An 18,986-nucleotide genomic window follows, 5' to 3' on the forward strand; every position below is an offset into this window, starting at 1 on the left:
CAGGAAACAGATGGATCCCATAAATCAGAGCTATTCATCCAGCCAATCAAATGGGCAATTTCTCCCCCCTCATCTCCTTCCCCCACCCCAACCTTAATGAAGCCACTTCCTTCGTGCCCAAAAAACTGTGTGTACATGGTGCGTGGAGAAAGAGGTTGTTAAAGCAACCTCGAAACAGGAAACGGAAACAGGAAACACCTTTTTAAATAAAGCCAAGAAGACGCGCACCCACATAGAAGTACCCCCATGCTGAAGCCAGATCCAAAGACAAGAACTTACCCCTGGTCAGGTGAAACGCTGGAACTAAAGTAGAAAAGGTAAGGTGTGCTGCTTTTTAGGAAGCTCTATTTTTAAGGACAAGAAAACAGTTCCATAATGGCAATGCTTATTCTCCCCCCCCCCAACCAATTCCACTTTCAAATGGTGAATTTTTATTCAGAAAATTACTTCCTTTGTCTACTAAACTCTCAAGTTTGACAACAGTGACATCTGCTGGTAAGAGTGAAGGTATCACAAAGGTTATATAAGATGTAATGTTTTAAATGTAAGTCGTCTGCTGTGTCTACGCATGGAACATTCCAAATCATATGTAAAATGAACTTTTATATTTGATGCAGAAATAATTTGATTCACATGACATTCAAGTATAAGTGGTGCTTTTAAAAAAGGAACAAGGGCTGTAAAAATATGCCAATTTTGCCATTTTAAAGATTTCGGCTACAAGCCCTGTCTCTTTCTCTCAAATAGTGCCACCGAAAGGCCATAAGGCTGTTCCAATTTACAGACTGAAGTTTAGTCCGAAGCATACTGAATGAAGACAATTCCACTGATTTCAAAGGGAACTAATTTTCACATAAGAATGCTTAGATGATTGTGACAACTAACTAAGGTGACAACCAACATTGTGTTTAAGCACCCATTTAGACATACCATGGTCTCCACAGGACACTAACAACATTTGTATAAAACTATCTAAATTTTGTTGCTGTTGTTTTTGTGGCACACTATACACCAGGGGTGGGCCACACACTGCCCCTGCCACCTTATTTTGTGAGCAACACACTGCCCCCGCCACCCTATTTTTGCCTGTCTTTTAAAAAAGGAGGAAGTGGTAGCTGCTGCTAAAACTGTTTTTAAGCTAAATTTGTCCATTCTAAGCTTCCACAGCAGCTACAAAGGCTTAGAATGGACACATTTACCTTGTCCCCCCTTTTTTTTGCAGTATGGGGAGTGTGGTCCATAGCTAAGCGGAATGGGTGGGGGTGGCCCCCAGACTACTCAGTGTCATCCACCCCTGATCTACGCAATGTATGCAGACTTAAGGAAGAGTGTAAAAGGCTTTTCCATTTAGACTATGGTCTTTATAACACATTTTACTTTTTTTAAATAAAAAAAGTGTACAAATGCAATTTTCTATTCTCATATTAACCTGGGTGTGATTTCTCCTCAGTGAGCATCCAAATAGTAAACCGCACCTACAGAGACAGCAGAATACTAGTGGTGAAGATTTTAGCATAACCCAAATGATTACACCTGAAAAATGTGATTTTTAAAAAATTCAAAAACAGTGATTACTATCCCACTTTGGTAGTTCTAGGTTAAAATCGCACAATTCTGCAAATACAGGTATATTGTAGTTAGGAGCTATAACTTATCTAAGAGGCATTCTTTTGTGTGCAGAATGATATCTTTCTATTTTAATTCCACACACACAGACATACAGACTATTTAATCTGTGGGTCTTAAATCAGAGGGACAATGTACCAGTTTAGCCTGTTCTCATCTGAATACCTTTTAATGGGCCTCAAGGTGTGAAACATAATTTATTCTAGAAGCGCACACCAAGACATATGATCATCAAATGAAGTTGGTAGATAACTACCCATCCTAAATGGCTATTATAAAACAGTGAAATTTATTTGCCATCTATTCAGCAGCTTTTGATTCAGACAAATTAATCCCTAATTTTGGTGCCAGGGAAGCTGCTTGAAAATATGTCATCCAGAAAGAATTTAAAACCATCAGTGGGATACCAATGTTTTATGAGGAAGCCATGGTAACTTATAGGCTCCACAATGAGTGAGTCACAAATAATGTTTTTCAGAGTGAGCATTTTCTATCACTCTGTACAGATTACACATTTTCACTTGAATCGGCCTCTCTTATCTTCCTTCAAGCAAATAAATATGAGTATACTAAGAATAGCATTTAATGCGTTGCAATTTAGTTTTGAGAGCCTTAAACATCGTGCTTTTATGTATACTTTTCTATGCTAACAGCTTCTCTTAAAACTGGGCTTTTAAAAATCCATTTTCTGCATCTCTTCAGGATCTCTGGAGTTGCTACCATCTCACGATCTACACTGAAACTTCATAGAACATATGGAAGCAGGGTTTCTATCTGGGAACAAAACTTATCCATTCCTTTCTTTGTTAACTAGTTTAGGTTTCCTGATGCGCATTTTCTATTGCCTCAGCAATAATTGTCCTTATAGAAACAGGTACCTATCCTTGACTCAACCTTCAGGATGCTGGTGTATAGGTACAGATCCTGCTTCAAGCAAAACACTGAGACGCTTTTCTCTCACTCAGCCTGAATTGTGCTGGGAAGGCTATAGAAAGCCAGTGACAGTCCCAGAGAAGTAGTATGATGCGCTCCTAACAACTCAGCCCACCAGTTGTACCCCTCCCCCACAACAGTTTACAATGCCATACAAAGTGCATCATAGTAGTAAAAGGTTATAATGACAATTGACAGTTACCAGGTCCTAATCAGAAACAAAAAGCTGAATTGTTTAAGAAGTTTTCCTAACCACTGCTGCAGCTCAATAAGGAGATGTGAAAGACCTGTTGTCCAGTCGGCTCAAGCTGACATGTTGCATCCTCTAAAACTGTGATCAATAAACTGATTTTCAATACAGTCATGTCCTGAAATCAACAAGGGTCAGCAACACTGGTTATATCAACTAACCAATCCACTCCTATGTGAGTCAAAGGCTGGGTTCGGACGACATATTAGGCAACGGAGGGGGGAATAACACACTCACCGTGTATTCTTTTGCTAGTACTCCCCACACAATATGTTGCCCCTCCCCCTGGCATGCAGCTGAAAATCCCAGCATCCTTCTGAGCTGCTAGTGCTCCTCCCTCCCTCCTCCCTCAGTCCTCCCGGCTGTATCCCATCAGCCATTGAGAGTTATATTGGCTGTACTGGAGCAGCCGGGGTGTTTTTGGCTGCTTCTGCCGGAGAACTCTATGGCCAACAGAATAGTGCACTCGACGGAGGGAGGGAGCCCTCCACACTACGTTTTAGTCAAGTGATTAATGGATAAGCAACAGAGCAACCTGCTTTTTTTCCTGCATTGTTTAATTCAAGAAAATAAGGTACTGACAGCTGTGTGTCCATTGTGTCCCTCCCCATACACACGCACAATACAATAATCAACTCAATGGACAGTTGTTCTCATTCCCCCACCCCCGTTGATTATTGTGTCGTCCAAACCCAGCCAAAGGTTAGTTTAGCTCCCTCCCCTGCAGCAGCTTTTGCAGAGGCCTCCCCTTAGGCAACTCAGGTGCTCATTTCCATTTGCCTGGGTTTTGACCTGCACACAATACTCAGCAGTTGAGGTGATGAAGAGAAGAACTCTTACAGAGCCTCTATGATGTTCACACTATGAGGAGGATGAAAGAGCCCTTTGGCTATGACTCAAAGCGAATGGATGAGGAATAAAATATAGAAAGAGCTCTATGTCTGTGTCTCAGCTCATTCAGAAGAAATCAGCCCGAGCTTAATAAAGGGCCGGCCTTTGGAATTAAGGACTATGCAGAGGACTGGAGCAAGCCCTCAGGTTACCAGTTGCTTATAACTACTCTAGAATAAGCATGCACAAAACAGGTCCCCACCCCATCCACTTTCAGTCAATTTGCAGCATAGTGAGAATTGATCTCATCCCCGTTAGTTGTGAAGCCCAATGGTCACTGGGCTTCCTGTATGAAAACACAAGAACTATTGCAGCTTGCAAGTCAAGAGGCATGCACACACACACACACACACACACACACACACACACTGCTGGGACACAATTTTTGACTTATGTGCTGTTTAGGGATCAATGGCCTCATCACTTCCCTCATCTTTTGGCTGCTTTGACCAACATGCTGGAACAAAGAGCTTTTGTCATTTACTATCAAAGCCAGAAGGTGCTTCATCCTGCTCCACAACACATGGATCTGACCCTGCCTCCCTTTGCAGCCCTTTAAAAGACCTCATGTTGCTGCTGCCACCTCCCACATCAGAGGACGTCTTACATTTCCTGTTAGTATGTGTTTAAGACAGTCTTCCTCAACCTTGTGTCCTCCAGATTTTTTGAAGTTCAGCTCCTATCTGCCTCAGGAAACATGGCCAATGGTCAGGAATGTTGGGCACGGTAGTCTAAACATCTGGAAGGCATCAGGTTGGGGAGGGCTGCTTTAGGAACAGAAAACAGCTTTTCCGTTCCTAAAATTATTTTATGTATAACTTAGTTTGGTCATAAAATTATTGTATTCTAAAACTTTTAGAAGAAAATACAGTTAGTGAATTTGTAATTATTCTCTGAAAAGATGAGAACTACATTAAATGACTACTACAGTATCAAAAACACAGAGGTCTATAGAACAAAAGCCAAACTATCAAGAATGCATATTTATTGTCAAGAATGCACAATGGTGACTCTACTCACATGTTGGGAAACTGAGCAAAATGTCTATCAGTAAAATATTTTACTGATTTTTTTCATTTATTTTCTGGGCCTTCACATCTCTAAGCCAGAAGACACCTAAGTGTAGCTGTATTCATCAGCATTCTGCTCTACTCTGCATCATTCTTTTATAAACTCAGCCAGATTGGTCAGTATGGCTGCCCAGCATCTGGGTGTCTGGTACATTATTCAATCTGGAAACCTATCACTAAGGGACACATTCTACAGTGGAGCTGAGCATGGAAATAGCACTAAAAGTCTAAAAGGGGGTATCAAAGTTAGTATTCTTTTTAATTTGAAATCTTTCTTTTTGTCTCAGTGACATTGTATATTTTCCATATACACATTTTGTTCTCAGAATTTCAGGCTTGGCTTTTTAAATGCCTTTAATTCACAGTAATAGTGAATATATGTAATAACACCTGGGGAAAAGGAGTGCTTTGAGGTAGGATTGTGAAGCAGTTGGGTTCCTGGACTGTTCCAAGTTTAGCTTCTGCTAACAGAAATTAGCAACATGTCTGTGGTGAATAGGTGCATGGATGCAGTTGCTATGGGGGAAAGGCAAGGAGCTATCCAGAGCCATGAAGCGCTTCCCCTCCTCCCAAGCCTACCTTCAAAACCAAAAGGCCTAGAAATTTGTTTTAAAAAAGAAGAAAAAACAACATGAAACTTGAAGTTCTCAGGATGCTGAAACCTGTATCCTATATAAAATTCTGCATCTGTGTGGTGTTTGCTTGAAAGTAACTGATGGTGAAGATACTGTTGCAAAAGCTTCATAATTATAACTAAAAGGAGGGCTCGAAATTATGCCATCTGTCATGGATTCCCATTCCCTCCGGTATTCACATGTGCTGGAAAACTGACACGGGACACTCACATCAGTGAGACTTCTTTTATTCAGGGAAAACTTAATAGTTACACTCTTCAGAAATACTTAAAGCTGATTGATGGTCAGAAAGCTTTAGGCTACAAGGTAACGTACAGTCAAAATGCTACTCACTACAATAACAACCTGGTTTCCACGTTGCTATCTCAATGGTTCCAAAAACAGGTTCCAAACCCGACCACGGGAGGGGAAAGATTCCTGATATAATCCTTAAGGCAATCACAATGGGACATTCTTGAAAGGCTTAACCAACCATGCTTAGGAAACTAGTCCAAATGTGGATCATTTGTTGGTAACTCAAGGAACATGGGCACAGCCTAAACAAGATCACTGGGATGGTAAAAATTTCAGGCACAAGAACTCTCTGCCACCTGAGTCTACAGAGAAAAAGTCCAACAATAAAAATCAACCCCAGTCTACCCTTACACTGAACAGTTAATAACACACAATCACAGGGAAGGTAAAACCTCAGGCACAAGGAGTCCTGTGCTTCTGTTTTAGCACTGGGAACTTCCTGCCACATGAGTCAGCAGAGGAAAAGTCCAATGGTCAATTCCAGCCTGCTGTTACGCTGAGCTGACCACAAATACACAATCCATAGCAAATGTGAGTGCAAATTTATGAAAAGCCTCACAATACTTTTCATGGCACAGTCCTTAGTAATCCAAAATCCAAATAGAAGAGAGTCCATGTGCAGAATGCTTTCAAAGTCCCAAACGGTGATGGATCCAAACAGGGAGGAATTTCAAGCCATGGGTTGAAAGATGATCCTAGCAAAGGCTCCTTGCCTTTGCTCCAACTTATAAAAGGAGGCGTAGGCCTGTTCAAAACCACTTGACAGACAAGTGGCCCGTAAATCATGCCCATGTCCAAACAGGGTGGCACTGCTCATCCCACCAAGGTAATGCTACAATCTGAGTGACTCCTTCAACAAGCACCACCACCCCTCACCTTTCTAAACGCTCTATCAGTTTCCCAAAGAACTCTAACCGGCGCAAGGCCAAGGTAGTGTGTGAACTCTTTCCCTGAGAATTCTGACAGAGATAAGCTTGCACAGACATTCCAAACTAGTTCTAATTAAATCTAACTGCAACTTGCTGAAACCATCCCTGTTAAGACAAAATGTTTGAACACACCTTTGCACCAACAAGAAGCAAAAGCCTCTGCCTCAAGACAGGTTTATGAACCATAGAAACACATACCGTCCTATAATACAAAGATGTTATAAAGGAGGTTTCTGGGTTGTTTCGAATGATGTCCTTCCACCAGCAAAACGGACACTGTTGATGGACTGAATTTCCCCTCCCTCACCTACTCCCCTGCAGATGTGTTGGGACTGCCAATGGCCAAGTTGATTGGAATGATGAGAGTTGCAGTCCCAACACATCTGGAGGGTGCCAGGTTGGAGAACACTGTTCTAGAGGGGTGGGGGACCCTTTAGAGCATATTTGGGGGGCAGGGGGGCATATGCAGGAGGAAGGGAAGGGAAGCTCCTGCTGTGTAACATTCGATTTAGACCTCTGATTCCATTTCAAGCCCAGCAATTCAGTTTTCAGAAGATTCCAAAGACACTGGTATATCTAATTGGTCCTTCACAGGATATGGAACAGAAAAATGAGGAAGATAATCAATTCTAATTGATCGTTGCTCACTTATCACATGACCATTTGGGGCAGCTGGGGAAACTGTCATATGTGTGCTTGTGTTAGCAACGGTACCATCTGAAAATGGGCATGTGACATTCCAGAGCAGACCTAAAGTGGGGAGAAGGCCAAGAGCAGGCATTCAGTTTTCTTGGGCATATGATGGCTCTCAGAATATAGGTCAACGTTTAAAATAAATTTGGGCAGGTATCACTGAGCTTGGACAATGATCAAGTATAATTGGCTGGATACACTCTGGGGAAGAGCTCAGATTTGTGAGTCAAACTTGCCAGCCAGCACTGAGTATTGTAAAATACGGTTTGCAGCTCATTTAATAAATAGTTTTCATACACCATTCTCCTTTAATACTGAAATCGTAAGGCAGGGCTCAGTGCAATACCTCAGCTATACCTCAGTGCAATACCTCAGCTATGCTGTTGTAAACTACCACTCTGACCATTCCAATCCGATTATGGATATGCTGCACCAACTTCTTTGGGGTTCTATTTTCTGGCTTTTTAAACAAAACCCTTCAAAACGTCTTTCTTCTGGACAGGGAAATCCATTGATACAAGACTCTAATACCTTGTCAGTTCTGTTAATGCCCTTGGTATGTACCTATTAGAACATGGGCTAGGTCCACAAAGGGTTTCCTTTGGCTGATTAATGCTGTCAGCATTCTCTGCTAGCTAATGCACTTTTTAAAGCAGAGACATTCCAGTGCCTAAAAACTTGGAATGATACAGTATCAGGAGGACTCGTCATTAATTCAGCTGAAGCCTAACAGAATTTTATGTCTGCAGGGCCATCATACATTAATGACATATATGGGAAAGAGCTTTTAAATTATTCAGGAACACTAGGAATGCAGATCCAGCAGTTTTTAGATTTCTCAACCAAAAAACAAAAACAAGCTCTCTCTCCACCCCCCCCCCCACACGCACAAACACACAGAGCCAGGCAGATTCAATTCTTCATTCACTGTCTGATGAAAACCAGCAACACCCCTTTCAATGTGTTGCACATTTAACAATGAAACCTTTACTGTGCTGCCGTGCAGATGTATCCACTCTTTTTACATGACCAGACAAGCCTTCAAAGGTATATGCGCTAAATCTTCCAGGGCAATTTCAGCAATTATAAACATATAAACAAGCGGCTTCCTCTAAAAACACCAAAGAGACCAGAATGAGGCGTAGAGCAAACAGATTCCATATGTCTGTGTTTACTGACTAACAACAACGGTGCCAGTGTGCAGAGCTGGCTTATTCTATTTGTTGTTTTAGTTGACAGCTCTTGCTTGAGCACCCGTCACCATGGCAACTCTGTGCACAACTCACAATGCACCCAAACGAACTCAGAGCTAAATTAACTTATTGCATGTCACCAATGAGAAATGACTGTTCAGAGGTAATTTTCTGTACTAATATGTAATAGAGTTAACTCTCTAAATTGAATTAAATTAATTAAATGCCACTCCCAGTAAATCAGATTCTATTACATCAATGTTAAAATAAATTAAATGTTTTATTAAAACCACTAATAATATTATGCTATTACTTCATTCATTCAAAATTCTGTACAGTTGATTTTAGCTAAGCAGCAATGTAACTAACTTGAATGGTCTGCATTTGTTACGGCTTGGCTTATAGCAAGTTATGACAAGGGAAAAAGTGGAGAAAGTTGGTTTCATTGAATTTGTCCATGCTAAAATATTACTATTAACATTTTATTCAAGCTTAGATGTAACTTAATATTCCTAAAACTATGAGATCAATCTTCAAGAGCATTACTGTTTACCAGTGGGACGAAAACACAAAAAAAGCCACCCACTCTAATTTTAGATGAGCCACTCAGTAAAAGAACAAGAATATGTTCAGTGACAACTTTACTGGGTTGTATCCAGGAGACAGTTAAGTTCAGGGCAAGCTACAAAACAATCTTAGGCTGCTGGGAGAGGAGACATTAAAAAGGGAAATAAAAAGGGAAATAATAAAACTACTAATAAATGCACACACAGAATCCAAATGCTATTTACAAAATGCTGGCTTTCAATGTTAGATGTTAACACTCCATAAAAAACACGTTGGGAGTCACTACTGACAGGGTTCAAACGTCATCCGTTCAATGCACGTATGTGAGGAATTATTACGAAGCAGCTGGGGTACTATATACAATTGTGGCTACCCCATCTCAGAACAGACACAAGAACTGGAAAATAAACAAAGCACGTCTCAGAACCACTGTTTCTGAACAATCTAAAACAGACATCCCTTGCAAACAGCAGAGGGAGCACACACTATTCCTACACCTATGTTGATCCTACGCATTTGGCTGCTGCTCAAGCAGGAGGGAAATGCAGTGCTCATTTCATTAAAGGTACAGAAGAAGCAATGTTTCAGCAGAAGGAAAATGTTTAGTATCTTTGAGATGTTTGATTTCTTTAAGACACTGCAAAAGTATTTTGTATTTATGTACATTATAAGTAGGACATGAAACAAAACATTACAGGGTGGAGAGCCCATGTTCAGAGTTCCAGCCAGCTAGCCATGCACTCTCTTAGGCTACTCCGCTCCAATTCCCCCCACTCCTGGTTTTCTTTCCCCCTCGCCCAACAGATATAGCTATATATAAAGAAATGCATTTCCTTTGAAAATATGTGACCTTTGCTGGTCATTACAACTGTGTATCATAAAGAAAAATCCAGCTATTTACATGTAAGTCACAAGCCTGGCTTTACCATTTACGAACAGCATGCTTGTAAATGATGGCCAATTGCTCCCAGTCCCTTTGGTTCATGATTTGTTTAGTGTGACATGCAGACCCAGATTTCTAGTTTATCTGTACCCCAACAAGCCAGAGAAATAACCCAACAACAAACCATTGGTTATTTCTCTGGCTTGTTGGGGGAGAAGCAAGGATTTGCACATCACTGTAAACAAACCACAGACCAAAGATCTATGATGTAATTACTCCTGTTTGTAGCAGGAACAATCAGGCACCATGCATGAGCATGCTTATCATGGCATGTGAACTGAGTCTGTGCATGTTTGTGCATACTGTCCTCTTGTATTTATACCTGTGTATAACATGCAAGCTTTAAAATATGCTTACTATCATGGGAAGTGTGAGTTTACATGTGGAACTGCACTCACACAAAGTCTTCATTGATCTTTCTCATTCCATAGTTGATTATGGAGAACCTGTGTGTTCATGGTCCTTAGGATTATAACCAAGATATTTTTGACAGATGAAATATATGGAATTGAAAAATCAGTGTTCCTAGAATGATCTCTCCTAGACTTATATATTACAATCTCTTTTTTCAAATATTGTCATTGCAGAGATGTAGTTATCAGAAGTTGCCCTTTGCGAATTGGCAATAATCTTACCAGCAGACAGATCCCTGGTTAATTCATGCTCCTACACTCCACTCCCTGCCAAAATAAAATGGATTTTCCAAAACCATTGTGATTTCTAAAATTTCAACTGTTTGGGCATATCACAGCTGGTGTGGCTTAATAAAGTGCACTAAGCAAAGCACATTAAGACAGAAAAAGTCTTTTATTGCACACTGAAGTATACACTGTGGGCGGATAAATAACCATAAAGCAGCAGGAAGCTTGATCACAACTACCTCAACTATTGTTGAGTAGTTGGACTAAATTTATATTCTAGCCAGCATTGTGCTATTCTGCGAAATTGATTTTCCTGAATGACCTTTTGGCCTGACACAAAACCAGCAAGCCCTCTCTGCAAATCACTGAAGCTCAGTGCTGCTTTCCCTTAGAAAAATGAAGGCAGGCAGGCATAGTATTTTGCTTAATTCAATTCATCAAACAAAACAGAGGAAAGGAGGGAAAAGGCAAGGATGTAGTCTCTACCAGGATCACTGGAGGATTTGTGAGAGCTGACTTATTGAATCTACTATTCCTATTCTGCCATGAGGGAATCTGGACTAAAGCTTTTAAGCTCTAAATGTAACAGGAGCAGTAGGGGGGAAGTTATTTTCACATTTTTCAGGATTGTGGCTCCTTCTGAATGTTAAACATTGTCCACAACTTTGATGAATAAATTTGGAAAGGTATACAAGCTGTCACCTCTCATTACAAAAAATGTATAGTACATCCAATGCATTCCTCAAATAGTAAGAAGGGGGAAAGCTCATCTGAAGAGGAGAGCAGAAGGTGGAAGGTAAATTTGGATCTGCTGGGTAGATCTCCAAGTGTTTCTGACTCACAGTTTTTAACATTCGCAACAACAAAAGGGCCTGGTTTGCACATAACAACAACTCAGAGTATGAGTTGAATATGGGATGTCATTGAATCATGGGATGTCATTACATATGAAACTTGCACTATGTTAACCATGAACAACTCAGGAAGAGAACCCACTGTTTGTTGTTGGGTTGTGAATTCTGGGTTGTTCATGGTTAACAACCCATAGTTAAACCATAGTGCAGAATTCACACAAAATGACAATCCACAATTCAACAACAACCCATAACCCATACTCAGAGTTGCCATTACATGCGAACCAGGTCAGTGACTCTCCCACACACCCTAAATTAGACTACTACAATAAAAAAAACCTTGGGGTAACCAGGAATGATTTGTGTGCTAAGCTCAGTTCTGATACATAAATCAAATCCCTATGCTCAGCAACTGCTCAAAGACATCGTGTTCTTTAATTCTGCACTTGGCAATAGTTGATGGATCTCAGGATTCTAGTAAGACACAAAGTAGATCCCGCAAGCCTATCCTGCTATACGGTGTCACTGACTGTCTAGGAAAGCAACAGCGACCGAGCTTGGGAAGCCACATTTTTTTTTAAAAAAAAATTTTTTATTCATTTTCAACACTATATAAACATAGATAAACATTACCAAATATAACTAAAACAACACAATAAGAAAAAAAATAACATCAAACATCTGTTACATACATCTTGAATAAATGTTGAGTACAATATCAAAAGCTATTACATATACCTTATCAAACTATAACATCTTCGCTCTTAACATAAAAGTGCACCCCCCCACCTCGGGATCATTCTTGAGTCCAAAATCTAATCGTTTCTTCTGCTGGTGGTTTCCCACTTCCCTTAGTAAACACAAACACTAGGAACTGTTTCCAAATTCCTTCGAACTCATTTATTTTAGTTATGCCTTTTCTCCACTTAATGTTACATGTCAATTTATCATTGATGGCTATATCCCATACTTCTTTATACCATTCTTCAATAGAATATTCCCCTTGGATCTTCCAGTTCCTAGCTACCATCAACCGTGCTGCTACCAACAAACTCGATATCAGCTCTATAGTTCCTTTTCCACACTTTATCTCTTCAAATAGTGACAGCAATGCTATTTTTGGTGTTTGTTCTATTTTCATTCCCACTATTTCTTCAATTTCTGAAAACACCATCTTCCATAATCTTTGTACATATTTGCATTGCCACCACATATGTAAATACGTTCCTTTTTCCCCACAACCTCTCCAACAATTTGCTGAATGTTGATCACTTATCTTATTCAATCTAACCGGGGTTAGGTACCACCTCCATAAAATTTTAAAATAATTCTCCTTTATTCTTACTGATAAACTTCTCAACACTCTTTGTTTCCATAGTCCCTCCCAGCTCTGTCGCCCTATCTGTATCTTCAAATCTGATTCCCAAACCATTTTCTCTGTATTCTCTCTAAACTCCTTCTCTAACAATATTTTATATATTTCACTCATTAATCCTTTTGAGACTATACTATCTCCTTTTCCTTTCTCCTTACTTACTACTAATTCTTCAAACCTCGTCATCTTTCTACACTTTCTATTGTCCTTAATCCACTTTTTATTCCATTGTTCTAATTGACCATATTCTAACCACGATAGCTTCTTCTCCTTTAACAAATTTTCCATATCCTCTCTTGTTTTAATATCACTTAACCAATCCTTTAATTTTATTTTATTTTTTTCTTTTAATATTTTACACAATCTACCCTTTAGATCCTCTGGGAAATTCTTTAACATTATTATCGGTGCTAAGGGAGAGTTGCTCGGAAGCAGCTTCCCTTTAAATTTACTCCAAATTTCCCATTGAGTCCTCAGGAGTGGATTATCTATACTTCCAACCCACTTTCTTCCTCCATCTTTAAAAAAAACATTCTCCAAATTCATCTCTACCTTACTTATGTTTTTTTCTTCCATCCAATATAAATCTCCTACTCCCATAATTGCTTCTACAACATGTCTTAATCTATTTGCTACGTAATATAATTTTATGTTTGGGAGACCCATTCCGCCCTTTTTTTGGCTTAGGTACCAATTATTTTTATTCACTCTTGCTCTCTTTTCTCCATTACAATATTTATTAATAATATTTTGCCAACTTTTTATCTCGGTTTCTGATATTTTTATAGGTAACATCCTAAATACAAAATTAATTTTAGCTAATATCTTCATTTTTATCAAAGCTATTCTCCCAAACCAAGATAAATTTAATCTTTTATATTTCTCCAATTTCTCTAATACCTCCTTCTTTAACTTCGTTAAATTTTCCCTTTCTAAATTTTCTAAATTTTTGGTAATTTTAATTCCTAAGTATTTAATCTCGTCCTTGACTTTCACTTCCATTCCCTTAAGTGCCAAATCCTTTTCTTCCTTCTTAGTATAGTTAAATAGCATCATCTCTGATTTAGACCAATTTATTTTTAACCCTGTAATTTTCTCAAATTCCCTCAACTGATATTTAACTCTTTCTAATTTTCTTAATGGATTCTTAATGGTCAATAAAGTATCATCCGCGAACATGTTTAACTTTATTTCCCTTACCTCTCCAATTCCTTCTAACTCTTCATCCTCCCTTAGTGCCTTCGCCAAAACTTCCATAACCATTACAAACAGGACCGGCGAGAGCGGACATCCTTGTCTTGTTCCTCTGGCTAGTCGTATCTTTTCAGTAAGTCCGTCATTTACCACCACTACCGCCGTATTTTGGGAATATAACTGTTCTATTACATTTTTAAATTTATTTCCAAATCCCAGTTTATCTATAATACTCTTTAGTGCCTGCCAGCTCACACAATCAAAAGCTTTAAAAATATCCAATGCCATAATACCTGCCTTAATATTTGCTTTTTTTATTACATTTATTACATTTAAAACTCTACCCACTAAATTATGCATATGCCTTCCTACCACAAACCCACATTGATCTGCTCCTATATATTCTGCCAAAAATTTATTTAGCCGTTTAGCCATAATAGATGTAAAAATTTTTGCATCCTGATTTATTAAAGAAATAGGTCTATAAGAATCGGGATTAGTCAAATCTTTGTCTGGTTTTGGGATCAGAATTATCACTGAATGTTTCCATGAATCAGGTATCTTCTCTCCTAATAATATCCTATTATAAAGTTCCATTAATTTTGGAACCAAGTAATCTTTGAAGACCTTATAGTATTCTGGACCCAATCCATCTGCTCCCGGTGATTTACCAACTTTTAACTTATCAATAACCTCTTCAATTTCTCTTTGAGTTATTACTGACTCCATTAACTCCTTATATTCTAATTTTATTCCCTTCTTTATAAACCTTCCAATATACTCCTCCACCTTTTCTTGTTGAATTTCTTTACCCTTATACAATTCCTGATAAAATTCCTGAAAAATTTTTATTTTGGCTTTCATTGCATGACAATAATTCCCTCGGCTATCTTTCAACGTTTCTATCCCATTCCTTCCTTTTTCTTTTTGTGTGAGCTTGGCGAGCAACCTCGAGTTCTTATTGCTATTTTCAAAATATTCCCTCTTCATATACAATAAATGTGGGAAGCCACATTTAGGGCTGGTTTGAGCAATCAACAAGCCACCGTGACTTAAATAAGCCATGGTGGCTTGTTTGAAGCAGCGACTCATGCCAGGTGCCTTTAGACTAATTAGCTGCCCTGGCCCAGCTCATTATATCATCCAAACCCAGGTGGCATGGCTTGTTTGAGGGGGAAACATCCCTCAAATAACCCAACAACAGGCAGTACTCTGGTATGCAGTACTTTTGGTATGCAGTACTCTGGCCATATGACAGGACAGCTTGCCCCGCCTGCCTAAGAGGTCTATGTGTACAGAGAAGCATACATAGGGCTTCCATAACATTATTTATAATTTTCTTAGCAAGGTATCTTCTAAAAATTAGAACTGTCAAGCATCTACATCATCCAATGAAATTTATTGGCAATAACTTCAGCATAAACAGTGGGAAGTATGTAGTTGAACAACACATATTTAACTTAAGGAATTCACAGCTGCAAGATGGGATGGCTGGTAATTTAATTACTTTAAAGAAAGGTTAGATCAGCCTTCCCCAAACTTGGGCCCTCCAGATGTTTTGGATTTCAACTCCATCAGCTCCAGCTACCATAGCCAATAGTCAGGAATGCTAGGAGTTGTCATGCAAAACATCTGGAGGGCACCTGTTTGGGGAAGGCTGGATGGGATACATTGAGCCTGTTCAGATGACACTTCAGGCTCTGTGGTTAGTGAAACTGTGGTTCTCTGGGGTTAGCACAAACCACAAGCTGTGCTGTCACACACAACACTTTTAAGCCATGATTAGAGCTGCTAACCCTGCTGCAGATGGTCCTACTGTGGTTAGCGAGTGTGCAGGATTTATCAAAACATTTTGCACAGATACCTTAAACCCTGCTGCTTAACCAAAAGCCTTAACCAGCAGGGTTTAAGGTGTCTTTTGAACAGGCCCAATATGGAGTACAGAAATATTAACCTCTGTTAGTCATGACAACTAAAAATGGAACCTCCATGTTCAGATGCCAAACTCTTGCGATTACCAGATGCCGGAGGACAAACTCTAGGGGATGGCTATCACCATCACACGTCGTTTGAAAGCCTTCCAGCGACATCTAATTGGCCATTGTTGGAGATGGAATGCTGAATTGGACAGACCATTAGGACTTTCTTATGCTCTTGTATTCTTGTACTAAAAAAAGTCCTTCTTGAAGAATCCCTGAGGTAAATATCGGAACTGTGACATCAGAATCAGAACATCTTTTTCAAAGCACCTTCTCTTACAAGACGGTACAAGTATTTATTTTGGACAGTTTGCACAATCTATGCCACGAATGGAAACATTTAGCCATATGAAGCCCGTGTGTAATATTTAACTGGCAACATGCCATATACACCCACACACAGGAAAACTGTTTTTCTACTTAAACAGTCTCTCCTTCCTGAGACTGCAGGAAAAAATGTGTCTAAGTATGCAGGAATTGGTGTTATTTTACACCCAACTATACCTAACAGGATATGCAATTCAGCTTTCTTTCAGAACACAGTATGACATTTAGCTACAATTTTCTGTTCTGTTTAAAGTTGGAGAAAACATGCAGCGAGGGATCTTGCTGGAAAAGATAAAAGTATCTTTGGGAATCAAGGATCCGCTATAGAGACTAGAGAACCAAAGGTACCTGCGCCAAATGGGATTGCTCAGGATGACTTTTGCTGGTTCCATCATCTTCCTAAGGGCCCACACAATGAAAATTGGGGGAGTGGGAAAGGGAGAAAGCTAAGAGACCAGGAATCTGCACTTCCTTTTTGGGTTCTCACACAAAACCTTTGCAACTAATTACTTAATTGTACAGCAAACAGGTTCACAACTAGAATCCACTTGCTACTTCACCAGTTTATAACCAGGTGATTGACCTATCTCTTATTATCTGAGCTGCCATAATTTTTATCAGGATGCAATTCCCTGATCAAGTCATCCAAATGGGGGTTCAAGACCACTCCATATTCCTGAAGGTGTGCCATCAAGGCAAATTAGGATAGATGAAGTAAAACTGAACAAAAGAACACAGTACTGGGATTGCTGTTTGTTGTAGCTGCTCCCAATTGATATGTGGGGGGGGGGGGGGAGGAAGGGTGGCAGGAGAGATAAAGGTTTTGCATTGACCATCCATTGATCGTTGGAGGCCAAGTTCACTCATTGAGGCCTTTGTTCAGTCTCCTGCGGATGGTGCACAGGATCAGCCTGAACACCTTAAGGAACTTGTTAACTTACTTCAGTTTAAGAATGGCATCCCCAATTGTTTTGGAATGATGAGGCAAAAAAGATAAGTTCCAAGACTGACAATGCAAATGGTGCTGCCCACCTCTGACAACCAATGTCACTTCTCTGAATTGTGCACAATGGGAGAAAGAAAAAGAACAATACTTTTGGTATGCTAGACAACAGGAGTACATACTCCTCCACCACAGGATCCAGGACCTACATGCCTAACACAATTGTCCTCCACATCTCTTTTAAGGGCTGCAAGGTGGAGGCAACATCAGGATAAATGGGACTTCTTGACAGAACACTGATGGCTACCTCTCATCTTGGTCCTGACCTCGCTCTGACACACTGATCTGAGAGTGGGCTGTGCATATTCCAGGACTCTGTGGAAGTGCAGAAGAAATACAGAATCCAACTTTGGGCATAGAATTAAGCTTCCCAAGAATATCAGTGTTCACACATTAGGAAAACCCTCACGTCTAGCCCTTATGGTTGCAAATATATGCTTGAAAATGCCTGGTGGGCAGGGCTTTGGTGCCTGATATGGATCCTCTTTTCGTTGTTGTCTATGGAGATTCCCGGAAAGTGATCCTAGCAAAGAGGTTTTGCTCAGAGAAGATGGTATAAGCTAGATTTCACTCCTGAAATATGAAGCCATGTATTGTGCCTGATTATCACAAAGAAAGCCAATGATCTGCCCTTCATTGCACTGCTTAAAAGGAGCCATCGGCAAAGAAGGCAGTTGTCAGGAAAATCTTTTTAAGGTCTTTCCTGAAGGGCTCAGGAAAATTCAGATGTACCACCAGAACAGAGATTTAAAGATGAACAGCAAAACAGTTAAAAGGCTATGAAAACCAAGGCACAATATGGAGTGTTGTTTCTATCCTGTGTCTCTCATTCTCTTCCCAAAAGACAAAAGTAGTAAGGAACTAGAAATTAAGACAGCCACCAGTGCGTCCACCACAGAGACCTGGTTTGTTCACTTCCTCTACTAGCATGTAGAACTTCTGGTCTTGTATGGACTATTTTGATGGGGTAGTGCAATCTAACCACGCTTTTGTGACAGAATGTTCTGAGTTAACTGTGACCACTGTATTTGTTGGTTTCTCTCTAGATTCCTGGTCTGTGTCAGGATGATCCATCTCAATTGATCCACGAACAATTTGCTCAGCTTTGCATAGAGCTTAGAGACACCAACCTTGGAAATAAGTCTATAATTGATGTCTAACTGGGTACTTACCCAATCATTCCTCATAATGGCTGGCAAACTGCAGCCAGAGCTACATGTGTCAAGGTTCTGGCTGCTGCCTCCACTGAGGCTGCCTGAGGTAGAACAGCAGTATTGCAGTCTCTCCCAGGGATGGAGTGGAAAGTATCCCAGTTTGTTTTGCTAGTGCAGCAGCTGACTTCATCACTCCCTCCTTGACTCTTTCCTGCTCGCCTGACCCCATGTGAGGTGTGGAAAGAAGGAAGATAGGCTAGCTATTTCTTCAGAGTCTTAGAGCCCTCCTCTGGTTTCCTGCTACAAGTAGTTAGACTTCGGAATCTCGGGAGGTGACTTTGACACTCCGCAACCCCAAAGCAAGACTTTCCTAAGCAGAACATTGTCCTGCCTGGGAGGAGGAGAATATTCAGTGAAATGTAATTATTAAACAGG

The 18,986-nt window shown here is 40.0% G+C and overlaps 1 protein-coding gene across 4 annotated transcripts in view; it reads right to left on the reverse strand.

Annotated features, from left to right (window-relative positions):
- TNRC6C (trinucleotide repeat containing adaptor 6C) overlaps positions 1-18,986 on the reverse strand; it is a 544,733-nt gene that overhangs the window by 77,223 nt on the left and 448,524 nt on the right. The gene's annotated exons all lie outside the window — the stretch shown is intronic.

Source organism: Elgaria multicarinata, chromosome 3 (genome assembly GCF_023053635.1).
Source record: "Elgaria multicarinata webbii isolate HBS135686 ecotype San Diego chromosome 3, rElgMul1.1.pri, whole genome shotgun sequence".
NCBI lineage: Eukaryota > Metazoa > Chordata > Lepidosauria > Squamata > Anguidae > Elgaria > Elgaria multicarinata.